This window comes from Atta cephalotes (genome assembly GCF_000143395.1).
Source record: "Atta cephalotes unplaced genomic scaffold scaffold00019, whole genome shotgun sequence".
Classification (NCBI taxonomy): Eukaryota; Metazoa; Arthropoda; class Insecta; order Hymenoptera; family Formicidae; genus Atta; species Atta cephalotes.
The window spans coordinates 2807485-2814932 of NW_012130083.1; positions in this window are offsets into that span (position 1 = coordinate 2807485).

Sequence of the window (7448 nt, forward strand, 5' to 3'; positions counted from 1 at the left end):
TACGTTCGTAGTTTTACCGGTTTTCCGGTTCCGTACGACGACTATTTACTACTATTATTAATAAATAATACTAACTTACTATATATATATAATAATACTATCTCTCTCTCTCTCTCTCTCTCTCTCTCTCTCTCTCTCTCTCTCCTCCCCTCCCTCCTCTCTCTCTCTCTCTAACAAGTCTTCTAAAATTTCTCTTCTAATATTTTATTTTATACCGTAAATAATGCAACAACCACAATTCGATATCGAATAAAATATCTCACAATTAAATTCTTGAAATTCGATTTTTTATCTACAATTCACTCCTACAGCTAATAAAAATATAATATTTCATTGTTTAAAAACGAGAACAATCTTAAATGCGAGAATAGATTACCATAATTGATAAATGAATTTAAATGACAAAAAAATTACGATTTATTTTACTGTTATATTTGCTATTTATTATTTTCTTCTAAGAGAAACAAAAATTGAGTAAGGCATTAAGACATGCATTCGTGCATACACTGAAATTTTCGGAGATTGGCCAATGCCAAAGAATTTCTAGGGACAAGATGTCTGCATTTGATCTCGGAAAGTGTTTGCACGATCCTGAATTCACCTAGTCTCGTAAAGAGTTGGCAAATCGGTTTTCGGTCGTACACCCGGTCTTCACAAACGTAGGTACTCATCTGAATATATACACATATAAAATACATTCGATGGATTCTTATTGGAGAAAATTCTCGGTTTTTTTCTATCTCTTCGACATGGCGGGGACATTACTCGGTTATTCCGTGCAATGATATATTTTATAATTATTTTGAGTTTATCGTTGAGCATTTAATTGTAAACCGCACTTCAATACTACGAAAAATACAACGGAGAAAATTCAGTAATGTGATCGTGACATGTTACAAGAAAAATAGGAATAATAACGAGAAACGATTCACTTTTTGCGACTCGTCCACCTGTTTCTGTGACAAGAACCTTGCAATTTATCTTGTTCCACGTCGATTTTATGTATTTTATTTTGCGTTAACTATTGCACCTCCATTATCTTGAATAAAAACAGATATTTTTTACATTACGTGTATCATAATATCGAAAACTAATCTCAACAAAATTATATTTTTATTCATAATTAATTTTTTTCTGACTGAAAAATAACTCACATAAAAATTACATATATAATTGTATATACTTTTTTAAATTATAGAATATAAATAAAAAAATAAATTTTAGCTGTCGTTACTTCAAATATATATAAGATTTTAATTTCTTGTTACTATTCTTAAGTTACATCTTACTTTCGTTTTCCCTTAAATGTTTATTATAATGTACAATTTATAGAAGTAAAAAGTGTATGAGTGTAAATATATATAAGTATTCGCAGGGTATTAAGTTGGAATCTATAAGTTCGCGAAATCTGTGAAAATTAGTCATTATATTATAGGATATTACATTATACAGATATTTATTATCTATTAAACTAAATTTTAATACTTTTAATATAATGACACATAAGTTACACAGATTACACGGAAAGAGCAATTTTGGTGAAATATCCAAAAATACAGATCTGAAAATAATTTTAATACAGAAATAAGTTAAATACAGATCTGAAAATAATTTTATTGGAAAACACTTGTGTAGAAAATTCAAGTATGATGAGCAATGTTGTAATAAATTTTTATATTTCAGCTATCAACTTGAGCATTCTACACTGAAAAAATGATGTTGTATCAATAACATTATCTTAATTGTAAATAATTTTGTTAATTTACTATAGTACCACTAATGAAACAAATATTTATGCTCTTGTTTTAAAAATTTTATTTGTTTCATTGATACTGTTATAAATCAACAAAATTATTTTATTAATTAAAATAATATTATTAAAACATCTTTTTCTTAGTGTACATAATTATTTTGGTCTAATAAAATGTATCTTCAGATCTATAGCTAGCTGAATTTTTAGATACTTTAGCACAACCATTCTTTCCGTGTACTTATCCTTATAAAAAATTTCAATAAAAACATTTATGAGAATTAAAAAATATCTATGGTTTATTAATAATGATTAAAATACATTAATTCCCAAATTAAATATTAAAAACGAAAATCTTTCTACATGGGTTTTTTAAAAAACCCTTATAAATGCTTTAATAATTAAATAATCGAAATATTATAGTGCGCCTAAAGAATATAAGATTAAAATACAAGATTACATTAATCTATTTATTCATTTTATGATCGAAATTATTCCACGTGATTTCTACCAGCACATCATTTTCCAAATTATGATTAATCCTCTATCGTAAGCAAAACTCCAGGGAATGTTAAAGGTTGTTAATCGTTTAACACTGTCTAAGTAAAATAATTTATAAAACGTATCAAAATATATAAATATATATATATATATATATATATACACATACATATACATATATATATTATCAAAATATATATATTTTAATATACCAAACTTAATTTTATTTCAATTTATAGTGCTTTTTAAATTAAAAATTATCATTTTATCAACTATATTAGATAAATTTTATTTCGATAAAACTTTTTGATGCTTGAACTCGTCTGTAATTACCGTTAAAAAATAATTGGTAAAAAGTAAAAGTACACTACAATATTTTCTTCTAAACTTGAAATTACCATATATTTTTGTTCATTATATGTAATATTGTATATATCTAAATAATGAAAACCCGCGCGCGCATACACATAACAGGCATACAAATGTACAACGCAATCACATACATACATATATCATATTTAGCAGAAAATATATTAATATATATCGAATTTGATGGCAGCGGCATAGTGAATTTTATTCATCGCATCGTGTACAGAAAATTTGCTGCATATTTTAGTGGGTCAGGGCATTGTACGAATTCGTAGTCTGAAAAAGCGAGCATAAAGTTTTCACATCAACGAAGGATTATAATAATATCCCGCGGAAAGTTAGCTGAATGAAATCAGGAAACGAAGCGCGTGTGTTCTGTCAGGCGAATTATTTCTGATCAATTCAAAATTATTACCGTACGTTGCTTTGTTGAATTAAATTATGTCATGCGAGATATGTTGCTTTATCTACCGTATAAATAGATACTATTAATATTATATTAAACAGTTCTGAGGAGAATAGTCGATTAAATTTAAAAAAAATCATAAATTTACATAAGTAATATGTAGAAATAATATGTAAATGGCGCATTATATATACATATACATAAAAAAAATATCATCCTATGTAAAAAAAATATGATAATCCATTAAGAAGTAGTTTTTTAAAAATATTTAATAATTGATGATAAATCTTGAAAAATTGTAGAATAAATAGTCAAGATTTTATTTCCATAAATTAATGAAAAATTTATGGAACTTATTCTACAATGAAATATTGCGAAATTATAAATTCATGCAAATAAATCACGTTAGCCTAATTAGACAAAACTAAAGTAGCAAGTACATAATATATTGAGTTCATGTATATTAGTACAGAACAGAAGATTAGTACAGTAAAGTAATAATAGTAAAGAGCCAATGTGAAAGAAGTGATAAAGGATCGAATCAATAAAGTGACAGTAAAAAATTGAGCGTATAACATAGAATAATGTAGTTCATTATAAATTTCGTTACAGATATTGGCCATATTTTCCTGCTCTAATTAACGAAACAATAAGAATAACTGCAATATACTTTGAGATCAAAATTAGCTCTTGCATCAAGCACATATTTTCATATACCTGTGCTTTGTCCAGTAAATAGCATTTTTCCTCGTTTTGCCAGAAACTTCCTCCACCAGCTAAAACGCACAAAAGAATCGTCGACTCCTTTTTTCGCTAGAATAATATCATGACTAAAATAACTACTGTGGCTCTAATTAAATATCACCTGCGGTCTGCGGGTTATTTAATTAGAGCGCGTGTGGATTAGAGCGTAAATATGCAAGCAAGGTGGCTAAAAAGCCTCGGAGGATTCGCTTTCGGCAATTCTGCGAGAAAAAAATAAGATAATACTTGGGTTCTCTGGATTCTCTAGATAAAAATGTAACTCAATAATAAAAGCATCACGAATATTTCACAGATACCTATTCAAGGTAGTGTCAATTAAATACTTCTCTTCGTATAATCATATTCTTGAATTAAAAAAAGAAATATTTTAATTTGATTAAAAACAAACTGTATAAAAAAGTGAAAAATGCATTATTAAAAAAAATGTTAACGTATTATTACTTAATATTAATAAAAAAAATTAATATCATATTTTAATACGTCATTCGTGTATCATTGATGGTTCGAATGTAGAAAAGTATGTTTTAATTCAAATAATAAATAAATACATTTAAAAACAAAAGATATTTAATAAAATTAAATTTTACTACATTAACAATACATATCGATAATAAAAGCAAAAATCTAATATTATTTCAAAGACATTTATAATTTAATAAATTAAAGATAATTTAAAAAACACGTTTTTAACCTAATTTTTTTCTAATTTTTTCGTAGAAAAAATTTCTTTTAAAAAATTCAAAATAGAGTCTCTTAATCATTCTCCATTATTTCTATTCTACTTTAATTTAATTTAACTTTTTCTTAACTTTTTTTAAAAACTTTTTCATTATAAACCTAACCATTCTTAGAAAGAATTTTTTATCAAGATTTCAAATATGAATTTAATGAATAAGGGTTATTAAATGTCTAAAACTCGAATTTCCCAAACCATCTTTTGCCTCTATGCTTATATGACACATTTCCCAGTATTACTCCTCAACTTTACTCAATGGAAATGAGCTCACATATGTACACAGGATAAGCGTTACGCGATCTCCCGAGAGGGATTTCTCTTCCTAGGAAGATCGATCGAGCTTCGGACGTACCGTTCATCTACACATATGTATTTGTTTGTGGGCGTGTAGCAAAGGGAGGCAGTAGGAAAGAAGTCTTTGACGAGATGGCTTTCCCGATGAAGCTTTTTGCTAGAAGTCTTCAACATTCGCCAGCTTTTGCCTCGTACAAATGCTAGGCGTATAGTCGCCAGACGACATTTCCACGTTGTTTGCGAGGGAAAAAGCAACAGAATGACGTAAGCTTTTCGATTTGCAAACCATATAAGTCGAAGTTCACAGTTACCAAAGCTATGTTGATTTCAGATGCATTAGCGAACATCTAAAATTACATCTATAATTAAACATAATGCACATATTCTTATTAATGTGCAGATCTATTCCAGCATTTGCCAATATTTAAATTTAAATTAATATTTTATGAAGAAAATGGAGTAATATGAACCTTACATGTCGGTCAAAATATAAATCGCAGATATAAATTAGAAAGATAATCTCGAGAACTTATTTACATACTTACCTATGTAGAAATATGATGAAGTTGCAAGTTACATTATATGTTACATCAAAGTTATCGAGTTAAAGCAAGTTACATCAAATGTAGAACATCCTTCTGAACCTTCATTTGCATCATCAAGATAAATCTACTAGAAGCTATCTCTATAGTATCGATCTTCGTTTGATGAAGCATAAAATGATACTATCGTTCTTTCGACGTGATATCGTGTAACGAAATAGTAGCTCATGTAACGCGATGATGGGACGGGTCCTCATTTTAAAAGCGTGTTAATCCCTATGATGTTGAGACGCAATCACTGCTTAAATGATCGACGATAGTGATCATATTATTTTTCTTCACATCTGCCATATAAAGAAGCAAGCAAGTTTAATCGAAAAAATTATAAGGAGGGACGACGAGGGCGACAACAGCGACGAGTTTTTCCATAAGGCAAGGCGAGCCTGAGGATTGCCGTCTCGGGTAATGAAGTTGCAAATCGAAGAACGAGGGGTGAGAAGGGAAGGCGAGCGAAAAAAATCTCCGGAGAAGAGCGAAGTAAAAGTTCCGAGCTCACGCGGCTAGCAAGCACTGTTAAGTTTCTGCTTTGCATATTCCGCTTTGAATGGTCGCCATCGTAATAATTCGCCGCGCTACGAAATTCGCCAATGGGTTTCACGTGAAACTACACCGCGATACACACTTTCGTATTATTTGCCTGCAGTTTCGCGTTATTTGACGGTCGTGGTTGTATAGTTTCTCGTAGTATAGCCCGCGGTTTAAGAAACATTCTGCGCTACGCGAGCGTAATCGCGAATCTAACAAGAATATTCTACGATTAAAAGTTGGTGCTATTTTTATTATTGGTGAAAAGCGAGAAAGTTTATGATTGTATATATTTCGAGAAAATTATCGCTGAATTATAACCGATGTTTAACACCGCTATGTATTTCGTTTATTTAGTTATTTATTGTACACATTGTTATCGTAACTACTTTTATGATTAATGCAAACGATTCATTGTTTTGTATCTGCATATTTTATGGCTAGTTGCCTTTGTCTCTTGGAAATAACATCTAAAAATTCGAATGAATAATGTGAATGAAATGGATTGAATAAATGATATAACTGATGATAAACTGTCGCGGTTATTTTAAATTGCTATATAAAGAATCATTGAAATGAAAATGTTATATTATTCTAATTATCTGTAGCAATTTTATTAATAAAAAATAAAAATCGAAATAAAAAAAAAGAATACCTTACTGACATATTACACGCAAGTAATATAAAAATTTAAAAAGGTTTTAATATGATAAGCACTTTAATCAGTTTAAAAACTAATTTTAATAATTTTTCGCATCTTTTTCAAATAAATTACCCGAGATTATGCAAGTGTACTTGGCTATTCTCCAAAGAAGAGTTCTTACGGTAGATAAACCTCTGAGAATCTTTAATTATTTAAAGACATCTGCCAGACGAATTAATTACCTGAATAAATTGTCCTAGAAATCTTAATATCTCTTTTAATATTCGAGCTGTTTAATGTCTAGATTTACAGCTTTGACATAAGTATAAAACATTCTTACAAATGGATGTAAATATTCTATATTTAATAAAAAATAAATTTAAAACTATTTATTTTAATATCTCCTCTTGCTTTATTATCGCTTTTTTCAAGAAAATACAATAAATTAAAAGACTATATATCTTATACCTCTAAAACTGTAACTTATGAATATAAAGGAAAAAGTGATAATAGCTATTAAATGTTTAATGAAATAATTTCAATCCAAACATTGAATGTATTAATGTATTAATAATAAATAATAATTTTACTTGATAATTCACAAAAATTTATTATTAGATCTATAACTAAATTTTTAGATATTTCAGCAAAATCGTTGTTCCCTGAATGTTTCAAGTACATTCGAAAGATTAGTTTTCCGGTGTCAGAGTCAAGGCAGTCTCGGCGTAAAATGTAGCTTCGAGAGAGAGAGAGAGAGAGAGAGAGAGAGAGAGAGAGAGAGAGAGAGAGAAGAGAAGAAGAGAGTATACTATTATATATATATATATTACTTACTTAGTATTATTACTACCTAGTGT